The sequence below is a fragment of the Pongo pygmaeus genome, chromosome 5 (genome assembly GCF_028885625.2).
Source record: "Pongo pygmaeus isolate AG05252 chromosome 5, NHGRI_mPonPyg2-v2.0_pri, whole genome shotgun sequence".
Lineage (NCBI taxonomy): Eukaryota > Metazoa > Chordata > Mammalia > Primates > Hominidae > Pongo > Pongo pygmaeus.
In genome coordinates, this window is record NC_072378.2 from 13164181 (window position 1) to 13183870 (window position 19690).

At 43.1% G+C, this 19690-nt stretch overlaps 1 protein-coding gene across 6 annotated transcripts in view; it reads left to right on the top strand.

The window, feature by feature from the left end:
* Positions 1-19690, top strand: part of PHACTR1 (phosphatase and actin regulator 1) — a 574022-nt gene that overhangs the window by 519641 nt on the left and 34691 nt on the right. The gene's annotated exons all lie outside the window — the stretch shown is intronic.

Sequence of the window (19690 nt, forward strand, 5' to 3'; positions counted from 1 at the left end):
AGGAAGGAAGGAAGGAAGGAAGGAAGGAAAAGAAAGAGAGAGAGAAAGAGAGAGAGAAAGAAAGAAAGAAAAGAGAGAGAGAAAGAAAGAAAGAGAAAGAAAGAAGGAAAGAGAGAAAGAAAGAAGAGAGAAAGAGAGAAAGAGAAGGAGGGAGGGAGGAAGGAAAGAAGGAAGGAAGAAAGGAAGGAGGGAAGGAAGGAAGGAAGAAAGGAAGGAGGGAAGGAAGGAAGGAAGAAAAGCCTCCATCATGTAATAGAATTGAGGACCTATGGAGAGATAAGGTGTGGTTTGATTAAGCACAAAGCAATCAGATAAACACACTCTCTGCTATATGGTTAAGTGGTTGGTAGTGATGCTTCATTACTCCACTGGGACTCTTTTTGAGTGACTGCCCTTTATGTATGGATATTACAGACATAGGCATAGCTTTATGTTATATTAAGATATTAACCACCCATGTATGTATTTGTAATCAAGGGCATGTTTATGTGACATTAGGTAACCTTTGTTGAGTACTTATTATTTGCCACCATTCTCTTAAACATTTTATATGTATTAAATCGTTTGTCTTTGAGCCTGTCTATAAGATACACATTTGTATACCCATTTTACAGATGAGAACACCAGGCATAAAGAACTTTGGTTACTTTGCATAATGTCACACAGCACAGCCCTGGAATTCTCTCTCTCGAGCCCTTACTTTGTACCAGACACTGTTGTGAGTGCCTGGACATAATGTGTGGAAATCTACCAGGGCTTAATTCTGATTCTCCCTCTTACTAGCTGTATAGCCTTAAGTAAGTCACTTATTCTCCTTACCTGTGTTTCTGCATGTGTAAAAGAGTGAGTTGTGAAAATTAAGCAAGTTAATACAAGTATTTAAAACAGTATCTGGCCCATAGCAAGCAATCAGTCACCTGTTTTCACCATCACCTTTGCATTGTACAAGTGAGAAAGGTGGTGCCTAGAGGTTATGTAGACATAGGCGTCATCCAGCAGTATGCCAGTATTCTTCCCTCCCACCTGATTTATTTTGCTACCTAAGGGCAGCTTCTTTTTCAAAATTAACTTGGTTTCCTCTTGGAGGATGTTGTAATGGTACAGGGCTTTGTAAAATGGTCAACACTGATGGATGATTGGACCTAGTGTTATGCAGTCTTTAGAGTCATAGAATGAAAACATCTAACCACCTGCCACACACACATACATACTTTCTGTCATTGACTGAAGTAACATGGCCTTCTCTTTTAATACCTCAGTGATAGTTACAGCTCTCTAGAGAGCCTGTCCCATTGTTGGACAGCCTTATTCTTAGACATTCTTCCAATATTGAACTGAAATCTGTCCATGCCACTCCCACCCATTGGTCTTATTCTGTGTTTTCTGCACCCTCATCCTCCATAACATGGCATGCTTTAGCATACTTGAAGACCATGATCCTGGCTTCCCTGAGCTCTCTCAGGTTACATAGAACCAGATCTCAGTTCTGAGGGTTGTTGGGGTGGGTGGGTGTGGTTCTGGGCTACTCCTGACCCAGCTTGTTCAAGTTTACACATTATCCTCTAGGGAATTAGAAAAAAGAGAAGGAGCAGATCTTTTATCATAGCTCCTTCCCCTCACTTCTCATTCCTCCAGCTCTGCTACAGTACAAGGAGAGCCCCAGGTACGTGAAGGGCAATTGAAGATTTATCTGCAGATGGGAGTGAGATGCCAGAGCATCTGGCTGCCCCAGTGACTTCTTCTGTGGCAAGTGTGAGAGAGAGATGGGAAGCATAGGAAGTCGGCCTGTGAGGCTGGCCACCAGCTTGTTCACTGTGGGGTCCTTGCACCTGGTTTAGACTAACACAGTAAAAAAGGGCACCATTGCCCCAGAGCATACCCTAAAAAGAGAGGCAATCCCAGCCTCTCCTGCCTGAATACATACCACAAGCCACCACCATGATTAGCTAGCAAAGGCAGCCACAAAACCCAGAGGTGGGAAGAGACATAAACCATCCATGCCCTGAAAGAAGTTATCTGCATCTGAAATCTTATCCTGGTAAATCAGCCCTTTCCCAACTCTTCCCCTTATAAGGATGCTTAAATACTGCTTGGAATTTGTAACATCCACTGAAGGTTTACCATAGTATACATCATTCCCAGCCCTCTTTCATTATGGCGGATGGCAGGTGTATTATTCAGTTTGCTGCTATGAAGAAATACCTGAGACTGGGTAATTTATAAAGAAAAGAGGTTTAATTGACTCACAGTTTCCCATGGCTGGGGAGGTCTCAGGAAACTTACAATCATGGCAGAAGGCACCTCTTCACAGGGTGGCTGGAGAGAGAATGAGTGCAAGCAGGGGAAATGCCAGACGCTTATAAAACCATCAGATCTCGTGAGACCCACTCATTATCACGAGAACAGCATGAGGGAAACTGCCCCCATGATTCAGTTACCTCCACCTGGTCCTGCCCTTGAAACATGGGGATTATGGGGATTAGAATTCAAGGTGAGATTTGGGTGGGGACACAGAACCAAACCTTACCAGCAGGAGAAGACACATCAACTAGAGACAGAAAGACAAAGTAGAAAAGGCAGCATATTCAAGCCATTGAGATGGCCTGCATCCTTCCTCTGAATCCACTTTGTCCTTCACTCTTTCAACTAGGGAGTTTCTTTCTTTGTGGTAAGACCTTTGGAGGCTGTAGCCAGATTGCAGGGACTGTACCTAAAGGACGGACTGTCAGGCATGCCTAGCAAATTGGCAGAGTTGTACAGAGTTCAGCACATCAGGCAGATAGGCCATATCTATACCTCAAGGTCATTTTTGAGGTAGCACAGCCATTAATGCAGACCCAAAGAGTTTTAGGGACTATTCCCTTTAGAATTGAGAGCTCAACTCTGTGCTTCTAGCCACCCATTCATCCTGAAGCCAGGGCAGAATGAAGGGGAAATCTGAGAACCAAAAAGTGACTGTGGTAGAGAGCGAGCTACTCTGGAGTCAGGAGTTTGTGTTCTGACTCTGATTCTTTCATTCCCTAGTCATTTGCCCTGAGGGCATTAGACTAGGTCATCTCATTACTGTGTGAAAAATATGTGCTTTATGATCACAAAAAGTAACTAAAAGAATGTAGACGTGTGCTGTAGAGTTGGCATTTCTGAAGCTACAAGGCTGCAGTGTTCTCTGGCTATTAACGCACTGGAAATCTTAGGCTCTTTGAAAAGCATGTGGCCAAGTCTGTGGTCCTCATGGAGTCAGCAAGATAGAAAACATAATTTTAGCCTGACAGTTCCAATAACATAAGAAAAAAAAAAAAGACCACGATGTGGAGCATTCTAAGAATAATCCCAAATTGAGGGTGGGGAATGGGAAACAGAAACACCAAGTAAAATGATGTCAACCTCTGCAGAACCTCCCAGCATTAAGGCAGAGTTTCTACATAAAAATGCCAAAATTACTGTGCTTCCAAAAATGTTTACTTGTTGAGGCTATTGGGCAGACTCTACTAAGTCTCAATCAGCAAGTCATCTGGATTTTGTAATAAATAACTATTTCAGTCAACTGCCATTGGAGACATGTGGACTGCCTCAGGGACATGAACATTGGTCAACAGGGTTCACATGGCTCCTCCTCCATATGTAGACAGACTTTGAACTTCAGGATGGCACAGAGGACCAAGGGGTGGTGAATGATGCCATCCACTGGGGTGCCAGGCAAAAATCGTAGAGCTTCTATTTACATTCATTTCATATCATCCTTTTTAATATGGTTATTTGTGCCTGAATTGTAATGTGCACAGTGTATCACTGCAGTAGTACCTGTGTCTTATACATAAAGAAATGGTACATATGGGGACATGTGCTATGGGGACATGTGCTCAGATTCGTATTGATGAAGTTCTCTTAGAATCCACTGGTTTGAGGGTCACTTCTCAGTGCTACATGAGTAGCACTTTTTATCTCCAGTGGACACACAGAGACCTCAGGGCAATCCCTTACCCCACCTACCCCGCCCCATGGGAAGCCATTCTGCATTCTCTCTAGATCTCCTCTTGGGATTCCACATCCTGAACCCTAGGAGGTGCCCTGACTATGGGATCTTAGCCATGAGATCTACTTCTAGTTCTGTTCATTTGCCAAGCTTTTTATTCCCACAAGAGTAATGTTCCCTCATGACTCCATTTTGTTTATTTGCAATATAATTGAACATACTACTCCAAAAATTCAGTATTAAAAAATTAGACACAGAGCCATGCTTCTCAAAGTTCATAGTTAGGGTGCCCTGTCAGGGCAACCTCGTAATCTGCCAGAGACAGCATGCTCTGGCACTTCCTCACTTCCCAGCCTGTGTCACTGACAGATTGGTGAAGTGAAACCCCCAGAAGTTGCAGCTTCAGATCACTAGGTATGGGGTGTTCTGGAACTAAAGAGTAACCTAATGCCTAACAAGTTGTGCTTTTGATTCTGAAACATCCTATAAAAAGTCAGTCATTCAGTAAGTTGATAGGGCTACTCATTTTTAAAGGAAGGGACTAAGACTCCAAAACGTGACCTATTTGTGGTCAGACAACAGCCAGTCTACTTGGGACCTCACCTAGGGAACAGCTAGCTCTTCAGACCCAACAGAGGATCGACTGGCCCAGTCCTCTCCAACTGAGGTCCTCTGTCCCCACCCATACCCTCTTTGTTGTTTGGACCAGATGAAAGAAAAAGCCTGCAAAAGAAAAATAAAATGGAAAGTGCCTCACCATATACACAGGAGTTTATCATCTCAAGTGAGCTCAGGAGTAAATGAGGATTGGGGCCGTCTACCTCCCTGACATACTCCTTCCCCTAAAATATCCCTTCACCCTTAAAATATCACCCTCCTACTCAGGAATGAACTATGGGCATTTTTTTTTTTTTGGCAGTCAGAGTTGACCAGAATTTTTTCATCACCTGAGCTGGAGCAGGCAGACTCCCCACTTCTAGTTGGATGCATCTCTATGTAGAAGCTCTTGGGAGCCTGGCCACTTGGTTTGGGAAAGAACATTTCTCCTTGTGATGTCCTTTTCCTAAGCTAGACATAGCCAATAATGCAGACCACTCACCTATGATTATTCCCAATGATCAAAGGAAGATACTGACTTCATTTAAGCTACTTGGTGTATTCATTTGCTGGGGCTGCCATAACACAGTCCCACAAATCAAGTGGCATACACAACAGAAATGCACTGTCTAGGAGTTTTAGAGACTGGAAGTCTGAGATTCAGGTGTCAGCAGAGTTGGTTCCTTCTGAGAGCTGCGAGGGAGCATCTGTTCCGGGCGTCTCTCCCAGCCTCTGGTGTTTGCTGGGAATCTTTGGCCTTCCTTGGCTTGTGGATGCATCACCTCAATCTCTGCCTTCGTCTCTGCATGATGCTCTCCCTCTGTGTGCATCTCTGTGTTCAGATTTCTCCTTTCTATAAGGACATCAGTTATGCTGGATTAGGGCCCACCACCCCACCCTAAAGACCTCATTTTAACATGATTATCCCTGTAAAGACCCTGTCTCAATAAGGGGACATTCTGAGGTTCTGGGATTAGGATTTCAACCTAGAAGTTTTAGGAAGACAGAATTCAATCCATAACACTTGGAGAAGTGTCAAGTGGGTTTACCTAGAGAATGGACCATGACCCCAAATGCATGTGGGAACAGACAGATGTTGCACAGAAGTGAAGCAGACAGTGAGGAGATGAATAGGGAGTGTTGGGAACAGGGGCGAGATGAAAAGTCCACCCTTGAATCAAGAGGCCATCACTGTTCAGCTTCAACCCCCTGTTGTTTTGCAAAAATGAAGGACTAGTTTGTTAGCTCTTCTGAAAAAAATTTGGATTTTTAAAATGACAATTTCAATTTTTTTAGACTTTATAGGACTGGCACAGTGGATCACGCCTATAATCCCAGCACTTTGGGGGGCCAAAGTAGAAGGATCACTTGAGCCCTGGAGTCTGAGACCAGCCTGGGCAACACAGACCCCATGTTGACAAAACAAATTCTTAAAAATTAATTGGGCATGATGGCGTCCACCTGTAGTCCCAGCTACTTGGGAGGCTAAGATAGGAGGATCCCTTGAGCCCAGGAGGTCAAGGCTGCAGTGAGCTATAATTGTGCCACTGCACTCCAGCCTGAGCAACAAAATGAGGTCCCACTTTAAAAAAAAAATGAGATAGGCAAAAATACATATTTGTGGACTGAATTCAGCCCAATGATTCCATCTCAGTCCTGGGCCACTTGTTTTAAATATTGGACCTGGATGGTATAGTTTATTCTAGAGTATATTCATGAAGTCTGTGTGCGTGCACTGCACATGCCGAGGAGACAATGACACAGGAATAGTAGGTATGTTGTAAACGTAAATGTGAGCACATGTATGTGTGTATCAGTAGCAATTTAAAATTAGCATCTGTAGAATCCAAATCAGTTTGAATGTACAGTCATACATTGCTTAATGATGGGATTACATTCTGAGAAATGTGTCAGGCAATTTTGTCATTGTGTGGCCATCATGAAGTGTACTCACACAAACCTAGATGGTAGAGTGTACTACACACTAGGCTAGATGGTAGAGCCTACTGCTCCTCGACTACAAACCTGTATGGTATGTTACAGTGCTGAATACTGTAGCAATTGTAACACAATGGTATTTGTGCATCTAAACGTAGAAAAGATAGAATAAAAATACGGTATTATAATATTTTGGGACCACAGTCCCATATGCAGTCCATTACCCAAAGGTTGTTATGAGGTGCTTGACTTTACTTATTTGTGTGGATTGATTGTTAATCAGTATGCCATATTCCTAAAAATGAGCACTTGCTCCAGGTCTTTGTTTTAGGAATTTAGTTAGGTTGCTGCAGAATGTCTACAATTGACTCCTGAAGAACACATTAATTTGGATGAAGCTGGTGAAGTAGCTTCACTGCTTTCTTTTCCTTAACACCCACAGCCTGGGAATCAGAAGGATGTAAGGTTAAAGCACCTAGTGACGCTGATAGCTTGAATCTACACTTAAGGCATGGCAACTGGCACTAAGCCCCAGGTGGTAGATCAGATGTAGTTTTCTCCTTCGTAAAGGACCAAAATTCTTCCCCTTTTCTCTCCTCCTCACTACTTTATCATTACCATGACTTAAAAAGCTGGCAAGGGGCGGGGATAGTGAATGAGATAGTGAGATAATAGTCTGATCATCTCCATGAAACCTAGTATGTTACTCTGTCTTATTTAGAATTTCATAATATGCTAGATAGAAAAAGTATCCTAAATCTGTATTTTATACTCCTAAGTAGTCTACACCCTTGTTGCTATAAGCAGAATATGAGATAATATGTACCAAGGATTATGCGCTGCTTTAAATCATGATATGGTGTTCAAGAGAGAAAATTGAAATCCATTTTTTATGCTTGTAGCACAGGCAATAAAATACAGTAATCTTGACTTCTAAATGTAGTTTGCGTAGTGTTTATGGTTGGGGAAAATTGGTGCGGTGAGTCTGACACACCGACACCTAGCTCCAAAGTACCAAATAGTGTCTCCCCAGGAATCTAAGGACTAATGCTGAGTGAGAGCTGGCATCTCCCCGGGCTAGGTAATTTCTTCTGCTGCAGAAACACTTTCTAAAAATAGGAATAACAATAAAAGGCTCTATGATGTCAATTCAACTTGGACTTACTTAGTGTCCCTGGATACATGTCACTGTGAATTACCACTCCAAAGAAAAACGGAAGGAAAATAGACTGGAGTGAAGTTTTGGAGGCCATGCTTGTAGGCCTAGCCCTTGCGGTTGTGCGCCATTATCATCACCATCATCTTCATCATCAACATCATCATCATCATCATCATCATCATCATCATCATCTTCATCTCAGCTGTGGAGGAGCAAGGAGTGGGGCACAGCTTAGAGGGCACAGGAGAGAAATGGAAAGACGGCCCTGGTATTCGCTCATCTTCAGATCCACAAAGCCTGGGTGGGGGTGGCTCAGGCCAGAGAGACTTCCCATAAAACTGGGAGGATTCTGAGACCTCCCATAAAACTGAAGGAAGACGCCAGTCACCAAACTGAAATTGTGCGTTGAGAACAAGTCAGGTCAGGGTGAGCATGACTTGAATGTATTTATTGAGTCCTACAACATTTGTACCACAAATGCATGGACTTACTGTAGCTAAACTGCTTTCAGATAATTTGACATCTTTTATGAACTCACTGCACGCAATAGAAAATCCTTTTTGCGAGCGCTTCGGGAATGCTGACATCTTCTGAAAGGTGCTCAGATGAGCTCAGGCTATAGCACTACCTGTTTGATAGAAAGTTAAAGAAACCACATGTTCACTGGGGCTTATTTAAAAAAAAAATCAATGGAAGGTGAGAAAGCTGTCTGGATAAGAAGATTTGAGCAAGACGCATTGGAAGGAGGTAGAATAAAACTTCAAAACCACACATGTAGAGGTTCTGGCATTGAGCCATGGGTCATAGCCATCACAGGCACCTACAGCCATTGAACATGTCTCAGAGCCCTTGCAGGGATGTGCACGGCCTCGCCCTCTCACTCCAGCCTCCAGCTGTTAAGAGCTGCAGCAAAGACTGCACTCTTGACACCCTGTTGCTAGGACAGAGTTTCTGAGCCTTGACTCTGTGTATGTTTGTGCATGCCTGTGTGTCAGGAGGAGAGGAGGCCCAGTCTGCAAGCCCAGTACTACATGTTAAGGAGCAGAGCCACATCTTGGAGAGCATCGTTAGTTCTCTGCATCTGTGACTTGCGGCTGCGCCTGCAGTCTGTACATTTTTCAGTGATATAGTAAGTGTGGTGGACAAAGAGCTGCCTTTTACCCAGTGGGAACACAATCGATCTTAGTGTTTAAACTTGCAAAGGTTCTTTAAAAAAAAAAAAAGTGGCCATTCTTGGAGGTTGTGAGTCTTACTTTGTTTTATATTTCATAGCTTTTTTAAACGACTGATTATTCCAGCAGCATTTCAAATTTTGGGTGCAGGGGGTGGGGAGAGCACAGCTATACTCAACTGCAGACTAAGCAGGGAATGGATGAATCTTCTGGGCTGCATGGTCCCATTTTAAGAGGCTCTTCTTAGGGTAGATGAAGAGGAAGCTTCAAAGACTGAGCTGTTTATTACTCACAACCCCTTTTTGTTCTCAGGTGATTTTCCCCTAATCTGTAATGATTGTTCTTGTTTGTGGTTAATCTAAGCAGATGGAAGAAAGAAAGGCTGTGTTTCTTAGGATATTCGTTGTGGGTTTTTTGGGTTTTTTTTTTGTTTCGTTTTGTTTTGTTTTGAGATAGAGTCTGACTTTGTTGCCCAGGCTGGAGTGCAGTGGTGCAATCTTGGCTCACTGCAACCTCCACCCCACCCCACGTTCAAGTGATTGTCGTGCCTCAGCCTCCCAAGTAGCTGGGACTACAGGCGTGTGCCACCACGCCTGGCTAATTTTTGTGTTTTTAGTAGAAATGGGGTTTCGACATGTTGGTCGGGCTGGTCTCAAACTCCTGGACTCAAGTGATCCACCCACCTCAGCCTCCTAAAGAGCTGGGATTACAGGCATGAGCCACTGTACCCAGCCAGGATATTTGGCTAAGTGAAAGAAGAATCAACCCATCTATATTTAAAGACCTCTCAGGGCGAAGGTCGCTGATACATGCCATTTATAACTTTAAAGCCTGTTGCTATAGATAAAGTGTCTCCCCATCAGCACCTCATCTAATAATCTCCATGCAACCTGCAAGGCAGCCGCTACTGGGAATCCCATTCTGTAGATGAGGAAACTGAACCAATGATCTTAGAGATGATAAAGGGCAAAGAGAAGTACATCTTCTAAATCCAGGGTTTTCCTATTTCTGGCAAACCCACTGGAAAAAATGTTTAGTTTGGTTGAGTTTTTATGTTGAACAGAGCTTCCCTCCCAAGGACCTGTGGTTTGGTAGGTATCTTGGTGGACTGTAGAGTTCTAGAGCAGTGGGTCAAGCTTGTATGTGCAAATATCCTCAAGGGAGAGATAAGGCATGGAATGAAGAAGAGGAACAGAGATGTTCTTCTATCTTGGGCTTAACTGGGCTTTTTTATTGCATTTCAGTAATACCTGTGCCTGTTGCAATGTGGGTAACAGAGGTCCAATGCAGTGGTTCTCCTGGTGTGGCCCTTGGGCTAACGGCATCAGCATCCCCTGGGAATTTGTTGAAAATGCATATTCTCAGGCCCCGCCCCAGACCCAGAATCTGAAATTCTTGGGCCAGGTGGGAGGTGGTGTGCAGGAATCTGCATTTTAACCAGCATGATTCTGATGCACACTAAAGTTTGAGAAGCAATGGGCTAGGAAGAAGAGAAATCAAAGACTTTGGAGCTGGACCTGAGCTTGAAAGCTCTTCACCACTTACTAGCTGGGCCCCTGTCAAGCCTTAGTTTCCATGTCTGTAAGATGGACCTCCCACACAAGGTCATCCAGAGCACCAAATGAGTAAGACTTTCAATTGTAGTAGATAATGAATGCTAGTTCCTTCCCTCTCCTGGTGAGTGTGAATACTGTATCATGCTAGACTCTTATTAGAATAAGTAATGCTGGGTGGGTGCAGTGGCTCACACCTGTAATCCCAGCATTTTGGGAGGCCGAGGCAGGTGGATCACTTGATATCAGGAGTTCAAAACCAGCCTGGCCAACAAGGTAAAACCCCATCTCTACTAAAAATGCAAAAAAAAACTAGCCAGGTTTGGTGGCACAGGCCTGTAGTCCCAGCTACTTGAGAAGCTGAGGCAGGAGAATCGCTTGAACCCAGGAGATGGAGGTTGCAGTGAGCTGAGTTTGCACCACTGCACTCCTCCAGTCTGGGCAACAGAGTGAGATTCTGTCTCAAAAAAAATAAAAATAAAAAAAAAAATAAGTAATGCTAGTTGCCCTAACAGGAAAATCCTAAATCCCAGTCACCTAAAGCAGCAAAGATTTCTCACTGGAGTTAAGCCTAATATGGATCTGGTAGCCTTGATCCGTCAGATAGCCATTACAGACTTCTAGAACACATGCCTCCAATCTCAATAGCAAGGGAAGAGCAGGTAGAGGAGGCACACACATCACTTCTGCTCACAGTCCATTCATCAGAATCCAATCTCACTTCAAGGGGGTGTGGAAAACATAGAGAAGCACACGCAGTGTTGGATGAGCGTAAAGGACCTTTTCCACAGTTCCACTGAGCCTACAGTTGCCACATAGGTCTTTAGGTCATGGTTCTTGCAGTTGTGTAAAGGGACTGTCACAGCTATAAGAGACTTGATTAAAAGACTTTCCACAATTAGCAGTTGGAATTCAGGGGCACCAGGTACATCTGAATGGAGCATATCACCTGGATTGACAGAGGGGTCTGTCTTGGGGCGAGTACATGGAGGTCACTAATGCCCATGGTCTATATCAATGAATTTGCACCTAAGGCTAAGTTTAGTAAAGCAACTTATGGAAATCAAAATGATCTCAATTTGAGAAAACAGACTCAAAAAAATCAACATTGCTTTTGCTTAAAGGAAAAACTAGCTTAACTACAACTGAGAAATCACAAAAAGGAACAGTGGACCTTGAGCTCGAGTGAGTTTGTTTTATATGAGTTTAAGGTTAAATTTCCAGGGAAACAAGTTACTAAGGGAGAACATGGAAACCTCAGCTTCAGCCAGTTGATTCAATTGGAAACTATTGATTAAGCACCAATGGTGTGCACAGCTCTGTAATGGGTGTTATTTAAAAGGTAGCTAGATAATTATGCTTCTCAGAAGGTTTAGATGAGTGAGTCACGGTATGCTTACTGTTTTCTGGTTTCATCTGGAAAAGACACAGCAAGTTCCGTGAAGAAGGTGCAGATCTCTCTGCAGCAAATTCTTTTATGGGTGTGAATGTATTTTAGATTATTTCTCTTGCCATTTTTTTTCCTTTAAAATATCCCCCAAAAGAATGGGAATGAGTCAGGGCTCTGATCATATAAACACTGAATAATCTAAACATCTGATTCTGAGGTTTTTTTCCTCTTAAACTTGTGCATTAATGTGAACAACTTCAATTTGAGTTGTCAGACCACTTTTTTTTTTTTTGCAAGATGTTCTTTTTTTCTTTTCTACAAACTTTTAACCACTTATAACCTTAAAACAGCCACAAAGATGTGTCATTTCTATCATAATTTTACCATGAAAGGATTTCTCAGTCACTTGTGAACTTACCAGGAGGCAATGAATAAACTCTGATTTAAATCATTTTATGAAGCATTCAAATAATGGCCTAAACCTTGGTTAAAAGGCAATTTTACTGCATGGAATATTCAAATATCTCATCTGGGCCTTTCAGACTGGCTCAGAGATTTTTGTCACTGTGTGGACCTTGGGCCTATGACTTGTTGGAAACTCTTTAATGATTTTCTTTTAAAAGAAAAAAAACCTTAGGTTCAAGGGTACATGTGCAGGTTTATTATAGAGATAAATTGCATATAGTGGGGGTTTGGTTTACAAATTATTTTGTCACCCGGGTAATAAGCATAGTACCTGATAGGTAGTTTGGTAGTTTTTTGATCTACAACCTGCTCCTACCCTCCACCGTCATGTAGGCCCCAGTGCCTGTTGTTTCCTTGTGTCTTTGTGTACTCAGTGTTTAGATCCTACTTATAAGTGAGAACATGTGGTATTTGGTTTTCTGTTCCTGTGTTAGTTTGCTTAGGATAATGGCCTCCAGCTCCATCCATGTTACTGCAAAGAACATGATCTCATTCTTTTTTATGGCTGCATAGTATTCCATGGTGTCTATGTACCACATTTTCTTTATCCAGTCTGCCATTGATGGTTATTTAGGTTGATTCCATGTCTTCACTGTGGGCAGTGAATAGTGCTGTGATGAACACACATGTGCATGTGTCTTTGTGGTAGAATGATTTCTCTTCCTTTGGGTATATACCCAGTAACAGGACTGCAAGGTCGACGGGTAATTCTGTTTTAAGTTCTTTGAGAAATAGCAATTGCTTTCCACAATGGCTGTTTACAATCCCACCAGCAGCATGTAAGCGTTCTCTTTTCCCCACAACCTCACTAGCATCTGTTATTTTTTGACTTTTTAATAATAGACATTCCGACTGGTGTGAGATGATACGTGGTTTTGATTTGCATTTCTCTAATAATTAATGATGTTGAGCATTTTTTCATGTTTGTTGGCCACATTGATTTCTGTTTTTGAAAAGTATCTGTTCATGTCCTTTTTAATGGGGTTGTTTGTTTTTTGCTGGTAAATTTAAGTTTCTTATAGATGCTAGATATTAGACCTTTGTTGGACATATAGTTTGCAAATATTTTCTCCCATTCTGTAGCTTGTCTGTTTACTCTGTTGACAGTTTCTTTTGCTGTACAGAAGCTCTTTGGTTTAATTAGGTGCCATTTGTCAATTTTTGTTTTCATTGCAATTGCTTTTGGCATCTTCATGAAATCTTTGCCAGGTCTTGTGTTCAGAATGGTATTTCCTAGATTATCTTCCAGGGTTTTTATAGTTTTAGGTTTTAAGTCTTTTAATCTATCTCGAGTTGATTTTTGTATATGGTGTAAGGAGGAGGTCCAGTTTCAATCTCCTGCATGTAGCTAGCCAGTTATCCCGGTTCTTTGGTGAGTTTCTTCACCCACTTCACAACTGTATCATTAGGATCTCAGAGTGTAATAGAACATTTTAGAACTTAAATGGACATTTACTATCACTGCATCTAGCCTTAATTTTACAGGTAAACAGCTGATAGAGGCTACACCACTAGCCAAGTTCACACAGTAATTTCTGACAAACTAGGATTTAAAATAAAGTCCTCTGACCCAGTCGGTGCTTAAAATTAATATCTCTCAAAAAAGAGAGAGAAACAGATCACGTTTTACTGGAAGAAACAGGCCAGTTGTTTGTTAGCAACCATAACAACTCATATATCTTCGCTGATTTTCTCAAGAGAAAAATAAATAAATAATGTGGAGGTTTTGAGTGAAATCTTTAAAAAACATATTCAGTTATCAAAAGGCCCATGTAAAAGGAATCCTTGAATTCTCCCATAGATACATTCTTTCACGGCCACCAAGATCTTCCTTGATCCCACTTACCCAAAAGAACACTGAAATTAAATGTGCGAGCGAAAGATGTTTCCCTACATGGATGGCTGATGGTTCATTACAGCTGAGCAAAGTCTCATTAATCATTTTGAAAACTAGGCAGGTACTCTGGAAAATTCTTTTCCTGGCACCTTAATTTAGAGTTGGCCTATTCTTGTGATTCTTTCAAATGATAAGTGAAGCTCTAATCATCTATACTTATTAAGAATTATCTGTTCTTTGTTTCAGTGGTGAAGTTGGCATTTCCAATCTATAATTTCCATTGCATATAGTGCTCCTTCTCCCTCACCCACCAAATTTGGCTTCAGGCTTGATGGGATGTGATTTTTCTGTAGCCCCTATACAGGGCTTGCACATGGACCTGAATATTTAAAGAGCAGAACGAGATTACAACTGAGAAATTTGCAGTACAGTTGTTCTTCACGTGTCCCCATGTATCTTTGTTTACTGGCAAAACACCTCGAATCTCATGCAAAATGCTAATAGGAGTAATTCATTTTATTTATCTTCATTATGTTCATTTCACTCCTCTTGGGATGCCAAGACTTTTATAATGGCCTCAAAAATTGCATACATGCCTAACTAAATAGTAATTTTGAGGCAGAATGTAAACAGGGAAAAGCATCCAAAGATACAACCCTGGAAAATCGCTTTTCCTCTAATTCTAAAAGCAATTCCTTTGAAATATAAGTGAATACACTTCTATTTTAGGAAGTGTGTTCATGAAAATTTGATCTTCTGTGCCCTTCAACTCATTAAAACAACAGTTATTCAAAATGGGCAGCCTCTTTAGTGTCTTTGAAAAGAAATAGGTAGACAGATAAACAGTGGGTGCAGACAGGTCATCAGTGTATTGAAAAGAGATTTGCCTCTCCTGTAAATCCAACTGTCCTTTTGCCTGTTAGGATTTTCCTCATCTTCACATTGTAACTTATCAAGTTCCCTCGTGTGTGTGTGTGTGTGTGTGTGTGTGTGTGACGGAGCTTCATTTTTGTCGCCCAGGCTGGAGTGCAGTGGCGCCATCTCAGCTCACTGCATCCTCCGCCTCCTGGGTTAAAGCGATTCTCCTGCCTCAGCCTCCCAAGTAGCTGAGAATACAGGCACTGGCCACCATGCCTGGCTAATTTTTGTATTTTTAGTAGACACGGAGTTTTACCACGTTGGCCAGGCTGATCTCGAACTCCTGACCTCAGGTGATCTGCCCACCTTGGCCTCCCAAAGTGCTGGGATTACAGGCGTGAGCCACTGCGCCCAGCCCAAGTTCCCTCTTAAAAGATGCCAAGACAGATAATTGCATCTTCCTATACATTAACATGACATTGTGGAAGCTAGGCATGCACCTATAGCCCCAGCTGCTTGGGAGGCTGAGGCTAGAGAATCACTTGAGGTCAGGACTTCGAGGATGTAGTCTGTGATGATCACACCTGTGAATAGCCACTGCACTCCAGCCTGGGCGACATAGTGAGACCCTGCCTCTTTAAAAAAATAACAAAAATTTTAAATGACATTATGAAGGAGCTACTGTCTACAAATTTGGTTCAACCAATGAATCTAGCACCTGCCCATTCTACCCAAAGAAGCCTGGTTAATGTGCCATTTCAGGTGAAGCCCTCAGCACATCCTCCTTCAGTTACTCGGCGCTGCCTTTATATTCATGGAACTGTGAGTGGGCAGCTTCTCCCTGAAGCCTGCCATATCAGTACAGCACATCCTTGAAGCATCTCTGCTGAGCAGCCTTGGCCCTTGCTCTGTGGTGGTTCTCTGTCAAGTTTCCCTCTCTCTTCACAGTTCTTAATGAACAGAGCCATCTGGGGCCACAGCCTGTGAAATCTGATTCTCTTCACACAGTCAGCAAACAGAGCCACTGGGATATGCCAGGCAGTTCAACGGAGGAAACCGTGAATGCATATAGCTTTGTCTAGGCAAAAATGAAGTGAGCTCATTCATTAAAACAAAACAATGAAAAATACTGTATCATGTCAGCTGCAGGCTACCTAATTAGTTAAAATGTATTATAAATGTATATCACATATTAAGTGATCTCTATGCATTAATTTGTTCATAATATAGCATCGAGGTATTTGTAAAATTCTATGGAACATGTTTTGAACGTGAAAACTCGTCATTTCTATAAAATCTTTCAAACTGCCTGTTTGGCAGATAAACTTGATATAGGGGGAAATTCTGGTCTCTTGTGTGTGATCGTGGTTATCCTCATGTTGAGGTGATCGCAAAGCCCCAAAGTGAGAGACCCTGTTAGAGGAGATAAATCATCATTGTAAGGCCAATTAGTAGACGGGGCAATAACTCATACTGGGAGAAGCATGCCTTTAGCTGCCATAAGTGGAGGAACTCACAGCTGCAGCCACATCCCTGCAGCTCTGATCTGACTGCAGAGCTACCAAAAATCTAATCTGCATGTGTGGGCTAAAGCACAAGCGAGGGACAGAAGACTGGAAGGCACAGCAGAGAGAAAGTTGGCATAAAAAGCACTCTGCAAACATCAAAATCGTGTGCCAACTAAGCAAAGCCAATGCATAATCTATAATGTCTTCTAGATATTTTATTGAGGATGATAAAGATGATGAAGAACAAGAGGAGAAGTTAGGTCTTCCGAACTCCCTTGCCAGCCACAGTTCCTAACTGTACCATTTTTAAAGGTTTGATTAACTGTTCGTGGCCTATCAGCATTATTCTTTGCAGCCTTTTGGCCATGCTCGTGTAGGGGTCCCCAACCCTCAGGCTGTGGACAGGGATCAGTCTGTGGCCTGTTAGGAAACAGGCCCCACAGCAGGAGATGAGTGGCGGGAGTGAGCATTACTGCCTGAGCCCCGCCTCCTGTCAGATCAGTGGCGGCATTAGATTCTCATAGGAGCGCAAACCCTATTGTGATCTGTGCACGCAAGGGATCTAGGTTGCACGTTCCTTATGAGACTCTAACTTACGCCTGATGATCTGAGGTGGAATCACCCCAACCCCTGAAACCCCCTTGTCCCCAAACCCCCATCCATAGAAAAATTGTCTTCCATGAAACCAGTCCCTGGTGCCAAAAAGGTTGGGGACACCTGGTCTAGTGTGTTTAAAGGCCCCAGCAGATTACATCTTTCTGGTCAGGGTTATGAACTACACTAAAATGTATGGTGACTAGGCCGGGCGTGGTGGCCCACGCCTGTAATCCTAGCACTTTGGGAGGCCAAGGCAGGTGGATCACCTAAGGTCAGGAGTTCAAGACTAGCCTGGCTAACATGGTGAAACCTCATCTCTACTAAAATTACAAAAATCAGCCGGATGTGGTGGTGTGCACCTGTAATCCCAGCTACTCAGGAGGCTGAGGCAGGAGAATTGCTTGAACCTGGGAGGCAGAGGTTGCAGTGAGCCAAGATTGCACCACTGCACTCCAGCCTGGGCAACAGAGCAAAACTCCATCTCAAAAAAAAAAAAAAAAAGTATGGTGACTAAAGAATCACCCATTTCATTTTTCACTGGGGAACCAAAATAATTTCCATCTTGTAAGTTATGACCATTTATGTGGTTCTGCTCCACTGGCTGATGCTTCAAGGAAATAGTTTTCAGACATTGGTGACACTCCATGGTAGGGGCCCACCAGTTGTGGCCCACAGACTGAACCCACCCCACTGCCTGTCTTTGTCAATAAAGCTTTATTGGAACACAGTTACACTCATTCGTTTACCTACTCTCTGTGGCTGCTTACACACCATAATGGCAGAGTTGAGTAGCTGCAACAGAAACTGTATGGCCCACAAAGCCCAAAGTATTTACTATCTGGCCCTTTGAAGGAAAAAGAAATAAGACATTTAAGGACCTAGACTGAGGACATTAGAGAATGTGGCCTTGCTCTCACAGTGTTGATCCTAGATCTATTTAGAAAGTGCATGTGCCTGAAATATCTCCATTAGAGAAAGAAACTAAATTCATCCTCACACACATAGGGATTTCCTTTGTGCTCATTACTCTAATCATCAAAATGATCCCATTTACCTTTACTTCTTAGTCCAGATCCGCCTGCGAAGCATCATGTAGCATACAGATTATGCTGGGAATATGGTCCAGTTTTTCAAACTTGATTTATTACCTGAGCAGTTAGAAAAGCTACTTCAAGGACAACCAGGTATCATTGAAAGCAGCTCAGCTCAGCTGCCAGCCAGATAAGAAGGGGCTGGCTGTGCAGACAGACTGAGAGAAGGAATCTGTGTAAGCAGAAAATGTGTGTTGTCCTTAAGAAAGGAAGGCCACAGCCATGCCAGGCAGGCTTAGCTTGAAAATAAATATCAGCAGGCGTGAGAAGTATGTTCCTGTTTTTGCAGCTGAAGTTAGATTCCAAGTCCAGCAGGAAAAGGTGGGGGCTGGAAGGAGGGTTGCCAACGAGTAAGAGCCAGATACTAAAACATGACTCCTTGGGCGCAATACAGGTCTAGCCTCAAGACAGGTGGTGCACAAATGGAGTGTCACACAGATAGGAAGAGATGTGGCACGAGCTCTGGCAAATTGCAAAACCGTGGAATATGCTTGGGATGTGTGTAACATTGCGGTGAAGAGAGGCTGACAAATCCTCTACATGACACTTATTGTATGAAGAAAACATATCCATTTTACACACACACACAATTGATCTTCTGATCAGTGAAAAGAGCTACTGACAGTGGTCCCTGTGCGTGGTCCACGTGCCTCTCCCGTGAGTGGCAGCCAACTGAGGGCAGCTTTCAGGGCCCCGAGTGGCTGTGTGTCCCTGTCTGCTGTGTGTAGGATTCTGCCTGCTAGGCACGCCCAGCCTCCCAGTGACCTCTTGTTAGAGACACATCGGGTGGGATGCTGGCCATAGGCGGGCGCTCTCCTAGAAGGAGGAGATGGCTCCTGTGACTGAGGGGAACGTTACACAATCAGTCGTTCCCTCAGGATGGAGGCGGGTGTTTATTTTCACTGCAGGAGTTGGTTTGGCTGGTGCTCCCTGAGAGGGACATTACAGTCACGGGTACAGGGTTGCAAATAGGATCTGTCCAGGTTCTCCCTGGCCTCCAGCTGGGGCATTTCAGTATCAAGAAACTGCCTGCCCATGTGCTGGGGTTGCTGTGGTCTCTGATGTCTGTCTGGCCTCGTATAGGGGAGGGTGGGGATGTATGCATGATGCATGTGTGTGTTGAGTGTATTTGATGTGACCAGAATGTGAGAAAATAAAACAAAAAAAACACAAGGAAGGGAAGAGAACAGGGACTAATGTGTGCCAGGCTGAGATCTAACAGTCCTACGGCAGATACCAGCTCTAAATTCAGCCTCTCTTTGCGTCTCCTATTTGAAAGCAGTTATCTCCGCTCTCAAGGGCTCTCTCAAGCCATTGAGTAGATTAGCTGAAGAACTAGTGAAAAATCATTTAAATGTATATATAATAAGGGGATTGAGAGGCTGAGGCAGGAGGATTGCTTGAGGCCAGGAGTTCAAGACCAGCCTGAGCAACATAGCAAGATCCTCATCTCTACAAAAATTTAAAAATTAGCTGGGCACAGTGGCACACACTTATAGTCCCAGCTACTGGGAAGGCTGAAGTGGGAGGATCACTTGAGCTCAGCAGTTTG